Source organism: Rhinolophus hipposideros, assembly GCF_964194185.1.
Source record: "Rhinolophus hipposideros genome assembly, chromosome: 24".
NCBI lineage: Eukaryota > Metazoa > Chordata > Mammalia > Chiroptera > Rhinolophidae > Rhinolophus > Rhinolophus hipposideros.
In genome coordinates this window covers 28,808,623-28,822,758 of record NC_138070.1, presented here as the reverse complement: position 1 = coordinate 28,822,758, position 14,136 = coordinate 28,808,623, and the positions used below count along the sequence as shown (strand labels likewise).

Genomic DNA, 14,136 nt, shown 5'->3' with positions numbered 1-14,136 from the left:
CTGTCTACAGCTAGTTTGCTCTCACTCCTAGGATGTAGATCTTCCAATGTCCCCAAGACCCTGAGGTGTTTTCTAGGATCTTTTACCCCAATACTTGAAGAGATACTAAACTCCAATTATTGTCCATAGACTGAAAGACTTTTAAAAGCTTTCTTATGCCTTTCAGCCTCTTCCTCTTGTCTTTTTTTTTCAGGTTTTTTTTTTCAATTTATTGGGGTGACAATTGTTAGTAAAATTACATAGATTTCAGGTGTACAATTCTGCATTACATCATCTATAAATCCCATTGTGTGTTCACCACCCAGAGTCAGTTCTCCTTCCATCACCATATATTTGATCCCCCGTACCCTCATCTCCCACCCCCACTCCCCTTATCATCCATTTCTTCTAGGTTATTGAATTTGGTGGCATATAGTCCTTCATAGTATTCTTGTATGATCATTTGTATTTCTGTGGTGTCCATGATAACTTCCCCTTTTTCATTTCTGATGTTGTTAATTAGTGTCTTCTCTTTCTTTATCTTAGTGAGTCTATCCAAGGGTTTGTCAATTTTGTTAATCTTTTCAAAGAACTAGCTCTCTGTCACATTAATTTTTTCTATTGTCACATTAATTTTAGTTCTGCTCTGATTTTTGTTATTTCCTTTCTTCTGCTGACCTTGGGTTTCACTTGTTCTTCTTTTTCTAGTTCTTTAAGGTGTAACATAAGGTTATTTATTTGGGATTTTTCTTGTTTTTTGAGATAGGCCTGTAATGTTATAAATTTCCCTCTTAAAACTGCTTTCGCTGCATCCCAGAAATTTTGGTAGGATGTATTTTCATTGTCATTTGTTTCTATATATCATTTGATCTCTCCTCTAATTTCTTTTTGACCCAGTTGGTCTTTAAAAGTATGTTGTTTAATCTCAATGTATTTGTGTTTTTTCCTGCTTTCTTTTTGCAGTTGATATCCAATTTCAAAGCTTTGTGATCAGAGAATATGCTTGGTATGATTTCAATCTTCTTAAATTTGCTGAGGCTGATTTTATGTCCCAATATATGGTCTATCCTTGAGAATGTTCCATGTACACTAGAAAAGAATGTATAGTCTGAAGTTTTAGGATGAAGTGTTCTATATATGTCAATGATGTCCATTTCATCTAATGTGTCAGTTAGGGCTGCAATTTCATTATTTATTTTCTGTTTGGATGATCTATGTATAGCTGTCAAGGATGTATTTAAGTCCCCTAGTATAATTGTGTTTTGGTCAATTTCTCCCTTTAGTTCTGTTAGTAGTTGCTTGGTATATTTCAGTGCTCCCTGATTGGGGGCATAAATATTGATGACTGTTATGTCTTCTTGTTGTATAGCCCCTTTAACATTATGAAATGTCCATCTTTGTCTCTTGTTATATTTTTCACCCTGAAGTCTGTTTCATCTGATATCATTATGGCTACAACTGATTTTCTCTGGGTACCATTTGCTTGGAGTGTCAATTTCCACCCTTTCACTTTGAGTCTATGCTTGTCCTTGTAGCTGAGATGTGTCTCTTGGAGACAGCATATGGTTGGGTTTAGTTTTCTGATCCAATCTGCTACTCTGTACTTTTTTATTGGTGAGTTCAGTCCATTTACATTTAGGGTGATTATTGATATGTGAGGATTTCCTATCATTCCATTTTTAGTTTTCTGGTAAGACTGTGTCGCCATTGTTTCTTTGCCATTTTGTTGTTGTCTATTATTTCTGTGTGGTGGTATTCTATGATGTTTCCCTCTGTTTCTTCTTTTATTATAGTATATATTTCAGTTCTGGATTTTTTTTGAGTGGTTACCCTTAATTTTATGTAAAAAAAAAAAGTTTGATATTTAGAGTATTCCATTTTCTTCAGCACGCTTACTTCTTCCATTCCCATATTCCGGTTCAGGCCTTTACTCTCGTGCTTTTTATTTTGCCACAAATTGTCCCTGTTGATGTGGTCGAATAGCCTCCTTTAGTATTTCTTGTAGTGCAGGTCGTGTATTAGAAAATTCCCTCAGCTTCTGTATGTCTGAAAAGGTCTTTATTCCTCCTTCATATCTAAAGGATATCTTTGCTGGATATATTATTCTTGGCTCATAATTTCTCTCTTTCAATAGTTTGAATATTTGGTTCCACTCCTCCCTGGTTTGTAGAGTTTCTGCTGAAAAATCCGATGATAATCTAATGGGCTCTCCTTTGTAGGTTACCGTCTGCTTTTCCCTGGCTGTCTTGAGGATTCTTTATTTGTCGTTGATTTTAGACAGCTTTAATACAATGTGCCTTGGAGAAGGCCTGTTGGGATTGAGGTAATTAGGTGTTCTATTTGCTTCTTGGTTTCGAGAATCCAGTTTGTCCACAAGTTTGGGAAGTTCTCATCCACAATCTGTTTGAATATATTTTCTGTTCCCTTCTCTCTTTCTTCTCCTTCTGCTATGCCCATTATTCTTATATTGCTCTTTCTGATAGAGTCAGAAAGTTCTTGTAGAGTTCTTTCATTTCTTTTAAGTCTCAAGTCTCTTTCTTCTTCCATCTGTGTAATTTCCAGGTTTCTATTTTCGATGTCACTGATTCTTTCCTTCATCTGGTCAACTCTACTACCTAAGCTAGTTATTTCATTCTTAGTTTCTTCAATTGAGTTCTCAGTCTGCAGAATTTCTATTTGGTTCTTTTTTAAAGTTTCAATCTGTTTCAGAAAATGCTCATATTGTTCTTTGATTGTGTTTCTGAGTTCATTAAACTGCCTTTCTGTTTTTTCTTACATCTTGTTGAGTTTTTTCAGAACTGCAATCTTGAATTCTCTGTCATTTAAGTCACATATTTCCATATTTTTAAGTTCCTTTTCTGAAGACTTCACTTTTTTCTGAGCTGTCTTGTTGCCTTGGTTATTCATGGCAATGACTGATTTATTATTTCTTTTCCTAGACATCTACAGGAGTGGCTGATAGGAAGAGGTCTTTCTTTTGTTTTCCAGTACTAGTTGGTAGAATGTTTTATTTTCTCTCTGACTGCAGCCTTTTTTTTCTCTCTCACACGGTAGTGCTATGTTTTCTGTGCACTATTCCAGCTTTTCACACAATGGGGGGATTCGCTGGGATACGGGTTTCTCCTCTGTTAATAGTTCACCTGGGTCACAGGGCACAGTGCCTTTGTGGGTGTGCGGAGAGCTTTTGAAGTTCCAAAGCTCTTCCTGCACCAGATTCAAAGCTTGTATGTTTCAGCAGTTCTGTTTACTTCTGCAGGGATCCGCCCAGATAGGTGGGACTAGGGGCAAGGTGAGGTGTGAGAGGTGGCCAGGAACAATGACTGCGACCACCACCACAGCAGGTTGTGCTTCCGCAGCTCCCTCCCCTTTGTCAGAACTAGCTGGGCTGCGAATCTGTGTCTGTGGTCCACACTTCTCAGAACTGCAAATTTTCTGTTCTTTTGATCTGACACTGCTACTGTTCTGCTTTTAGCACCGGACAGGTGGGGGCAGGTGAGCTCTGGGAGGGTAGGGAGAGGGCAGCTAGTCTCAGTGCCTCAGGCTTCCGTTCTCCGCTTGGCAGTGAAGGCTTAAACCACCGTTTTCAGCCTTCTTCCCTCAGTCTTTTCTCAGAGGTCTCTGCCGTGAGCGTTGGGTTTAGCCGTGTTATATGCTGTCCCCTCAGCCCTGTGGGCCGTAAGCAGAGCCCTAGCAGTCCGAGTTCTTCCCGCAGCTGTGGTAGTTCCGGGATGCAGCGAGCTCGGAGCACTGAGCTAGGTCTGTGTCCTGCCCCCTCGGGGCTCCGTCTCCGTGCTTCTCCCTTTCCTCCTCCCATGCTCATGCGATTCTCCCACCTTTAGGTGAATTTAGTTGGGCCTCTTTGTGTTGCCTGTCTGCTGTGCAGGGAGTCCTTTGTGGAGTTATTTTTGTTCGATAAGTTGTAAATTCCAGGGGAGCTTTACAGAGGCTCATCTCACGCCACCATTTTGATCCCCAGGAACCCCTCTTGTCTTCTTAGTCTCTTGCTTCACACAGCTTAATTACTAAAGTCCTCAAATATCAGTGCTCAGTGTCAGGCTTACTTCTCTCCAGGATCTTAGCCCTCAAGTCATGGCTGCCTTGGAGATACTTCCATTCGTATCTCTCCACTTCATGAAGTTGCCTTAAGCATTTCTGATTCTCTGCCTCTTAGCAGCTCCCCTAATCAGCCTGGTTTCTTAATCTCCGGCCCCACAATAATCTACAAATGCCCATAGGTGAAATCGGTGTGTAGAAAGCTGGATTTGCCTAAATAAGCTTCCCTCTACAGAATATGACCACTCAAGTCCTACTTAAGTGCTTAATAAATATCCAGTGACTTCAAAGAAAAAAATGCATTTTGTCTGTCTTTTCTAGTTGTTCTTAGCAGGTGTATTGAACTACTCCCTTATAGTTGGAAATGAAAGTATCTCTGCCATCTGCTGGTCTATTTTTTTCCTTCTTTTTTTTAAAATTTTATTTTGTTTTCCTTTTTTTAAAATTAAATTTATTGGGGTAACATTGGTTAATACCATCACAAAATTATCAGGTGTACAAGATTATAATTCAACATCTGTGTACTCTATTGCATACTCCCAACCCCAAACTTAGTTTCCTTCCATTACCATATACTTAACCCTCTTTACCCACTTTGCTCCCCGACCCTCTTTCTCCTCTGGTAACCACCATTCTGTTGTACTGACTCTTAAGATTTCTAAAACATTACTGAGTTGGTCTCAGTGACCTTAAACGTCTTTCTATTTCTTACCACTCTGAATTCAAATAAATTGTCCTCCCATTTGGGGCCCTTCTTGGCCAATTCAGAACCATCCTCCAGGCTCAGCTTTCTTGTTGCCGTGAGCAGCATGCTCACTTCTTATGCTCCTTGAGGAGGAAACCTCTTGGTCATCACTAAGAATTCCACATGACCCTCTGCTTTACCCACGTGACTTCTCCCACCCCTTCACTGATTCCATATTTCACACCTCCCTATTTTTTTCCATTTCCAGGGTCACGCCCTAATTACTGCTGAGTGATAGTTACCTCCCCACATAGACAATCATGGCCCCTCTACTTCACAGCATTCCACCTTTAACATCAACCCTTACCTCAAACTCGAGACACAGGCACAGCTGCCATGTTCTCCTTTCTCCTTAAACATTTGGGGACAAGAAGCCAGCTTCCATTGCCCTATTTCTATCACTCTGAGCTTTAGAACTCTTTTCTGGGGGTTCTTTGTTACTCAAACCCCACTCCTGTTCTTTTTTCCAGTTTTCCCCCAGGTATCACCATCCCTTCATTCAACTTTGCACTTTAATCTCACACTTGTCCCTTGTAACACGCTGTCCAGAAAAAGTATGGTTTTTGGAGTTAGACTAGAGTTTGAATCCTGGCTCTACCACTTACTTGGGAAACCCACTCAGTATTTCTGAGTTCACCATCTTAAATGATAAAATGAAGACTGCAGATTTTGCTTTCCATAGTTATTGTAGGGAAAAAAATGGTATCATCTGTTCAAAGCACCTAGCCAGAGCCTGATTATTTCCTCCCTCCTACATATGCTAAAATGCAATTTTGCCAGTACCCCCTCCCTCACTTCCTCTTTCCCTTCTTTCATTCCTTCTTTCTTACTACCCCATTAAAATTTATTGGAAAGTACTCTGAAGTTCTACTCTCATCTTTGTGACTAACTTAGCAGCAGGATTTTGAGCAAATCACTTTCTCTGAGCTTCAGTTTCTTCATCTATAAAAGAAAGTAATGCAGTAGATGACCTCTAAGTTCCTGTTCCCCTGAAATACACTTTGATATAAAGTGGTTCTGAAATCTCATTTCCTTCACGGAGACTTTTCAACTGTTGAAAATAGTGGCAATTCTTTCTCCTTTACCCACATTCCTCTGTCTTGTTTGAACATGTCCCTTCTGTTTTATTTTTGCTCTTTACACTAAAAATGTTCATCCATAAGGATTTATGTCAGAATGGCTGGGGGCAGGGTGGTGAAATTATTTCTGCATGTTGATAGGGAGAGTCTGAGCTCTGCAAGCACAAAAATTTTGCCCTCCAGGGAAAAAGCTATCTTTCGTGGAGGTTGTGTCCTCTTCAATCCCACCCTCACAAGGGCCTCATGACAATGCTTAGCTGAGTTCATGACACAGCAAGCAACAGTCAATCAGTCTTTCTTTATCCCTCCCTCCCCCCTCACTCTCCCTTCCTCCATTCTTTCCTTCCTTCCTTCCTTCCTTCCTTCCTTCCTTCCTTCCTTCCTTCCTTCCTTCCTTCCTTCCTTCCTTCGTTCCTTCTTCAGCATAGGCTCACAAGAAACACAAAGTATTTTACCAAAATACATTTTAGTCTATAGATCCAATTCAATCTATTTATATGTTCATGTATTTTTTCTTTCATTTAACAAATTGTTGCTGACCATGGATTATGTGTGAGACACTATGCAAAGCTTTCAGGTTATAAACATGAATAATACAGAGTTCTTGCCTTCCAGGAATTCCCCTGTCTATTTAATTTGTTCATTTACAAATATTTATTATAGTGTGTCACTCTAGGTTCTCTGGAAGCAGTCAGTGAGACAGAGTTTGGAATATGAGATGTTTATTAGATGTCAAAATTTGTTAAAAGAGGAAGAAAGAAAGCAGGATTGGGGAGAAGAAAAGTTGAACATGGTTCAGGCCTCAGAACCTCAGGACAGCAGCAAACTCTGGAGCAGAAATTGCTCATGCCACAGTGGCCCAAATGTTGGCCTTTATTCCCCTATGCATTAGTTTCCCAGGGATGCCGTAACAAATTACAACAGAAATTTATTACCTCACCATTCTGGAGGCCAGAAGTCTGACATCAAGGTGTAAGCCAGGCCACGCTCCCTCCAAAGCTCTAGCAGAGGATACTTCCTTGCCTCTTTCAGCTTCTGGTTGCTCCAGGCATTCCTTGATTTGTGACAGTATCACTCTAGTTCTTTGCCTCTGTCTTCACCTGCCTTCTCCTTTGTGTGTCTGAGTCTCAAATATCTGTTTGCATTTTTCTTATGGGGCATCTGTCACTGGACTTAGGGCCCACTCTAAATGCAAAAATGATCTTATCTTGAGATCTTTACCTTAATTACACCTGCAAAGACCCTTTTTCCAAATAAGGTCTCATTCACAGGTTCTGGGGGTTAGGACATGGACATATCTTTTGGGGGCCACCATTCAACCCATTGTACCTGTTTTACTCAATCACCAAATGTAGACTGCCCCCAAGAGGTATGATATTCAAAGATGCCACTCTGCAACTGAGGCACACTCCAGTTGCTGACAGCTGGAGGATGACTTCTGGTTCTGTTTACCAGATAGGCAGCAAGAAGAGATGGGCAGCAAGTTCTTCCTTGAAGAGCGTCTGGGTGGCGCATCTTATCTACTACATGTAGCCAGCCTCCATATTAAGAATCAAAGATTTTTAATAATAAATAAAATAAAATCAGTAATAAAATCAGAGATAGTTCCTTTCCTTACCACATTTGCAATTTAACAGGGGGAGATAGGTATTAACCATATAACCCGACAACTCCAATAAAATTACGTCAGTGGTAAGTGCTGCCAAGAAGAGGTACATGTTACCATAAGAATATGTAGAGAGGAGATCTGATGATGCTTCATTTGAGAGTAGAGAACAATATTTGGGATGGAGAGAATAGCATATGTAAATGTTGGACCATACGAGGTCTGACAATTAAGTCCGCGAACTTATTGCAACAATGTTGCTAAACTTTTTTGGTATCAGAGGGATTATTCATCATGAATTTGTACCAACTGGACAAACAGTTAACCAAGTTTACTATTTGGAAGTACTGAAAAGGTTGTGTGAAAAAGTTAGAGGACCTGAACTTTTTGCCAACAATTCATAGCTCTTGCATCACAACATGCACCAGCTCACACGGCACTGTCTGTGAGGGAGTTTTTAGCTAGTAAAGAAATAACAGTATCGGAACACCCTCCCCACTCACCTGATCTGGCCCCCAGTGACTTCTTTCCTTACCTGAAGATAAAGGAAGTATTGAAAGGAGGACATTTTTATGACATTCAGGACATCAAGGGTAATACGATGACAGTTCTGATGGCTATTCCAGAAAAAGAGTTTCCAAAATTGCTTTGAAGGGTGGACTAGGTGCTGGCATCAGTGCATAGCTTCCCAAGGAGAGTATTTCGAAGGTGATGGTAGTGATATTCAGCAATGAGGTATGTAGCACTTTTTCTACAATTTCATGAACTGAATTGTCAGACCTCTTATGTATTCAAGAAAGTGAAAGGAAGCCAGTCAGTGAGGCTAGAACTAGAGAGTAGAGAGGAAGAAAGCATGGCATGAGATTTGGGAGGCAAATCCAGCAGTCCAAATGAGGTGCTGTGGGGAATGTAAAAGATTTTATCTTTATCCTTAGAACAACAGAGTTTTAAGAAAGAGTTTCAAGAAAGGGAGTATAATGAATCAGGGAGTGATCAGACTAAAGAGAGATACATATTGACACAACTTTAGTATGGAAACCAGATTTCAGCAGAGAGGTCAGTCTGGACTCAGTCATTGTAGCAGTGCAGCCAGGAGCTGATGAGACCTAAGACTGGGGTGATGACAGTGGAGATGGAGAGAAACTGATGGATTCCAGGGAGATTTAATAGATATTTAACAGGATTGGGTGATGGACTGGACATAGAAGCGAGGGAGCAGACTATGTTCAGAATGACTGTTAGGTTTCTGCCTGTACAAGTGGATAAGAAACGGTGATTCTCACTGAGATGAAGAACATTAGAAAGACAGATGCAAATGAGCATGGAATGTTCAAAAAGCTGGAAAGAGTTGCTCCATGTGTGGTCTAAGAGGAGACCATAGGGTTCAGAGAGAAGTCCAGCATCCTTTTGCCTCTCTCCCCATTGCTGAATACAAACTGTTAGCTCGCCATTTTTGTGCACAAATCTCCCCCTTTGAAGTTTATTTTTCCTGTCTGTGCTATATTATTGCCCTACCTTATTACTGATAGATACTGACTCACCTCTTGGTCACTCCCCACATTTGTTGATGATTTTAGCTTGTGGCCCAATCTTTCTACTTCACATCATGCTGTCATTCTGGGTGACCTGTATGTTTATGTAAATACCTGGATCTTCACTTCAGCTACTTAGCTTTGTGGATATATACCTTGTTCTTCTCAGCCCCCAAACTATACTATGTCAGATCTTAAACGTCATATCCCACTCTCTGAATATAATCTTCTATCCTTCTAGCTTAGTCATAATTTTACTCCTATAACTTGTATTCTTGGTCCTGTCACTTTCTGCCAATCAGCCCACCCTCGGCCTCAATTTCTTCCTTTCTAGTTTACATAGAGAACTGTATCTTCACTTTGCACTGACTTGTCTGACTATAATTTTGAATTTTGTGTTTTAGTCTCTATGTTCACCCATGCTCTCAATTCTCCTCCAGTTTTGTCCTTTACATTAGGCAAAGCCCAAACCAGGATTAATTGTAACCCTGCCTCTTATCTACTTCTCTCAGGCTGCTACGCACTACTGAGAAAGTTACCAAGTTGTCTATAATAGTCTTAAATCTCAGCTTAGTCCTCAGCTCCTAGACTGTTCTTTAGAGAAGTCTGGGTGTGGGTCACCAGCAAAGATGGTAGTTGTCATAGTTGCACATGGATGAGGTTGTCAAAAGAGAGTGGAGGACAGGACTGAAGAGACTAGATTGCAGCAGATTGAGGCATGAATGAGTACTGAAGTGGACACTCTAGGCAGAAAATACTTTTCCAGAAAACTTGATACCGTGTTTCCCCAAAAATAAGACCTAGCCAGACAATCAGCTATAATGCATCTTTTGAAGCAAAAATTAATATAAGACTGGGAATATAATATAATATAATATAATATAATACCAGGTCTTATATTAATTTTTGCTCCAAAAGACGCATTATAGCTGATTGTCTGGCTGGGTCTTATTTTTGGGGAAACAGGGTAGAAAAGGGAAGGAGAATCTAGTCAAAATGGCAGAGTAGGTAAAGGCTGTCCTTACTCCTCTCACGACCATATCAAAATTACAACTAAACTACAGAACAACCATCATCGAGAATCTCCTGAAGTTTAGCTGAACTGAAGCCCTACAACTAAGGAAGAAGCCATCTTGAGGCTAGTAGGAGAGGTGGAGACGTGGAACAGGCTGGTCCCACACCCACGTATGACCATTAAAAATCAGGAGGAATATCTCGACTGCAAAGATGTCCCCTGGAGGAGCAAGGACTTCCAGCCCCTCCCCAGTCCAAGGTTTCTGGGCTGGGGAGAGAAATGCCCATAACTTTTGACTGTGAAAACCAGTAGAGATCATGGCTGAGTGAGACAAGGGTGACTGGAGTCCCAGGTACTCCTCTCAAAGAGCCCACACACTTACTCACTGATGGACTCGCTCTGAGTTCCAGCACAGGACAGCAACTCAAAACTCACCAGGGACATATGAGGAGGAACTGAGTTGTCTGGCTTCAGAGTGAGGGTTGGAAGGGCATCTTTCTCCCAAATGGAGGAGTTGGTGGAAGCCATTATTGATTTGTTGAGCCCTAACCCCTCCCGGCATGCAGATTCAGGTGGTCACCATATCTAAGTTGCCATCAACCTGGCTAACACAGGTTGTTTGTCCTAGTGATTCTCTGAGACCCCACCCCACCCAACTTTTAAGCCCACCCAAAGCCCACCCAAGCCACTTACAGTATCTTTTCCGTATAAATGACCTGCCTTGGCTCATGCTACAGACTTTCTTTTTATTTATTTATTTATTTATTTATTTCAGAGACTTTCTTAAAATATCTCAAAGATTCAAAACTGAAACAAGTAGCAACTGGCTTTGTCTTGTCTTATACCTCTGGCTGAGCAGCCCTAAGCCCAGCACTAGTGACAGCCAGTCTCGGTTTGTGGCTTGGCCTCTGGAGGTACTACCAATTCTAGTGTGGGTGGCAGCCATCTGTGGATTGCATTCTGGCTCATGTCACATGGCCCCAGGCAAGGCACAGTCTGTGGCTGAACATGGCCTGCAATAGGGCCCCTCCCAGCAGGCCCTGGGAGCCATGTCCCAGGGCCAGCTTTGGACCCAACCAGAGAATCACCTGGCCACTTCTAAGGATGACACACACAAAGGGAAGACTGGGCAGGCCCAGAGCCCTGCTAAAGTGACTCCTGCTCTGTAGGGTCAGCCCTTGCACAGCTGCTCTTTTACTGTAGTCACATCCAGTCTTCACAACTAATCAGCCTGAAGATCAATCCTTCCCATTGACATGCACATAGCAACAAAGGTTCAATTACAACAGGAGGGCACACACAATCCCCACATGGGACACACCTGGAGCACCTTGCTCTGTTGACAGGGGAGACTGTGCCACTGGGTCCCCCAGGACACCTTCTGCAAAAGACCTCTGTACTAAAACAAGGAAACATAGCAGCCCTACCTAATACAAAGAAATACAGGGAGACAGCCAAAATGGAGAGACAAAGAAATACGTTCCAAATAAAAGAACAAAACAAAGCTCCAGAAAAAGAACAAAACAAAATGGAGACAAGCAATCTACCGGTTATAGGATGATTGGTTATAGGGTGCTCAGTGATCTCAGGGAGAACTTCAACAAAGAGATAGGAAACATTAAAATGTTGATAGAAAAAAAATGTTGATAGAAAACATAAAAAGAATCAGTGAAAAATAAAGAATACAATAACTGGAATCAACAGTAGATTAGAGGAAGCAGAGGATTGAATAAGTGATTTAGAAGAAAAGATAGCAGAAAACACCCCAAAAATGAGAAGAGTTTAAGGAACCTCTGGAACAACATCAAGAATATCAACATTTGCTTCATAAGGGTACCAGAAGGAGAAGAAAGAGAGCAAGGAATTGAAAACCTGTTTTAAGTAATAATATGATGGAAAATTTCCCTAACCTGGTGAAGGAAATAGACATACAAACCCAGGAAGCACAGAGAATCCAAAAAGGCCCACACCAACACACATCATAATTAAAATGCCAAAGGATGAAAGCAAAGAAAGAATCTTAAAAATAGCAATAGAAAAGCAGCTAGTTACCTACAAGGGAGCTCCCATAAGATTATTAGTTCATTTTTCAACAGAAACTTTGCAGGCCAGAACTGACTGGCAAAGTGATGAAAAGCAAGGACGTACAACCAAGATTATTCTACCCAGGAAAGCTATCATTTAGAATTGAAGGACAGCTAGTTTCCCAGACATGAAAAAGCTGAAGGAGTTCATCAATACTAAACCAGAACTACAAGGAATCTTAGAGTGATTTTTTTAAGATTAAAAATGAAAGATAAAAAATATGAATAATTAGCCTTTCTCACTCCCCAGCCATCTTGGTGGCTGCTCTTGGTTGGGGGCCATTCCGCACCTAAGGCAGGAAGATGATGGCTGCAAAAAAGACAAAAAAAAGTCACTGGAGTTGATCAATCTAGGCGCAAACTTGTTATGAAAAGTTGAAAGTACATGCTAGGGTACAAGCAGATTCTGAAAATGATCGGACAAGGCAAAGTAAAACTGGTCACTCTTTCCGACAACTGCCCAACCTTGAGAAAATCTGAAATAGAGTACTACACTATGTTGGCCAAGACTGGTATACACCACTACAATGGCAATAATATCGAATTGGGCACAGCATGTGGAAAATACTAGAGAGTATGCACACTGGCTATCAATGATCCGTGTAATTCTTATATCATTAGAAACATGCCAGAACAGACTGGTAAAAAGTAAATCACGCAAAATTTTTGGGGGGGGGGGATATTTTATTTTATTATTTTTTTATTAGTTTCAGGTGCACAAGATAAAGTAATAATTAAATGTTTATCATTTATATCCCTCAAACTGTGTGGAACCACCTCCCCCCATCCACCACCCCTCTGACATCGCACTGAGCCACTGCATTTCCACTGTCTCCTTTCCCAACGCTGCATTCCGCCTCCTGCAAGCATATACATACACATATTTACACACATATATATACAATTATAGTTGGCATTCATTATTGTTCAGCTTCAGGTGTACAATGCTGTGATCAGGCATCCACATCATCCCTGAGGTGGTCTCCCAAATGGGACATGTGTCCATTGGATACCCTATAAAATCTTCACAACACCATTGATTACGTTCCCCAAATTAATTTTCAAAACCCGTGGCCATCTTGTGGCCACCGCCTACTTTCTAATCCCCTCACCCTCTCCCTCATCCCCACCCCCCCACCCATCTAGCAACCCCCAGTTTTTCCTCTTTGTCTCCAAAACTGTTTCTGATTAATTCATTCACTTATTCTTTTTTTAAAATTCCGCATATAAGTGAGATCATATGGTATTTGTCTTTCTCTGTCTGACTTATTTCACTTAACATAATGTTCTCTAGGTCCATCCATGTTGTTGCAAATGGTAAGATTTCTTTCTTCTTTATGGCTGCGTAATACCCCATTGTATAAATGTACCACAGTTTCTTAATCCAGTCATCTACCGATGGGCATTTAGGTTGCTTCCATATCTTGGCTATTGTGTGTAGTGCTGCAACAAACAAAGGAGTGCACAAAGACCTTTGAACTGGAATTTTGGATTTCTCTGGACAGACATCTAGGAGTGGAATTACTGGACCACAAGGCAGTTCCATTTTCAGACCTTTGAGACACCTCCATACTGCCCTTTGCAGTGGCTGCACCAATCTGCAATCCCACCAACAGTGCACCAGGGTTTCCTTTTCTCCACGTCCGCGCCAGCACTTGTTGTTTGTTGATTTATTGGTGATAGCCATTTTGACTGGAGTAAGGTGGTATCTCATTGTGGTTTTTATTTGCATTTCTCTGATGGTTAGTGAGGTTGAGCATTTCTTCATATGTCTGTTTGCCATTTGTATGTCCTTTTTAGAAAAATGTCTCTTCATGTCCTCTGCACATTTTTTAATTGGGTTGTTTGTTTTTTTGGAGTTGAGTTGAGTGAGTTTTTTTTTATAGATTTGTGATATTAACCCCTTATCAGATATATCAAATATATTTTTCCATTCAGTAGGATCCCTTTTTGTTTTATTGATGGTTTTCTTTGCTGTGAAAAAACTTTTTAGTTTGATGTAATCCCACATGTTTATTTTTTCTCTTATTTCCCTTGGTGGGT

The 14,136-nt window shown here is 40.8% G+C and overlaps 1 pseudogene across 1 annotated transcript; it reads left to right on the top strand.

The window, feature by feature from the left end:
* Positions 1–12,396: 12,396 nt before the first annotated feature.
* Positions 12,397–12,745, top strand: LOC308492496 (large ribosomal subunit protein eL30-like; annotated as a pseudogene). Its single transcript has one exon. The product of its transcript is annotated as a large ribosomal subunit protein eL30-like (transcript).
* The last annotated feature ends 1,391 nt before the right edge of the window (positions 12,746–14,136 follow it).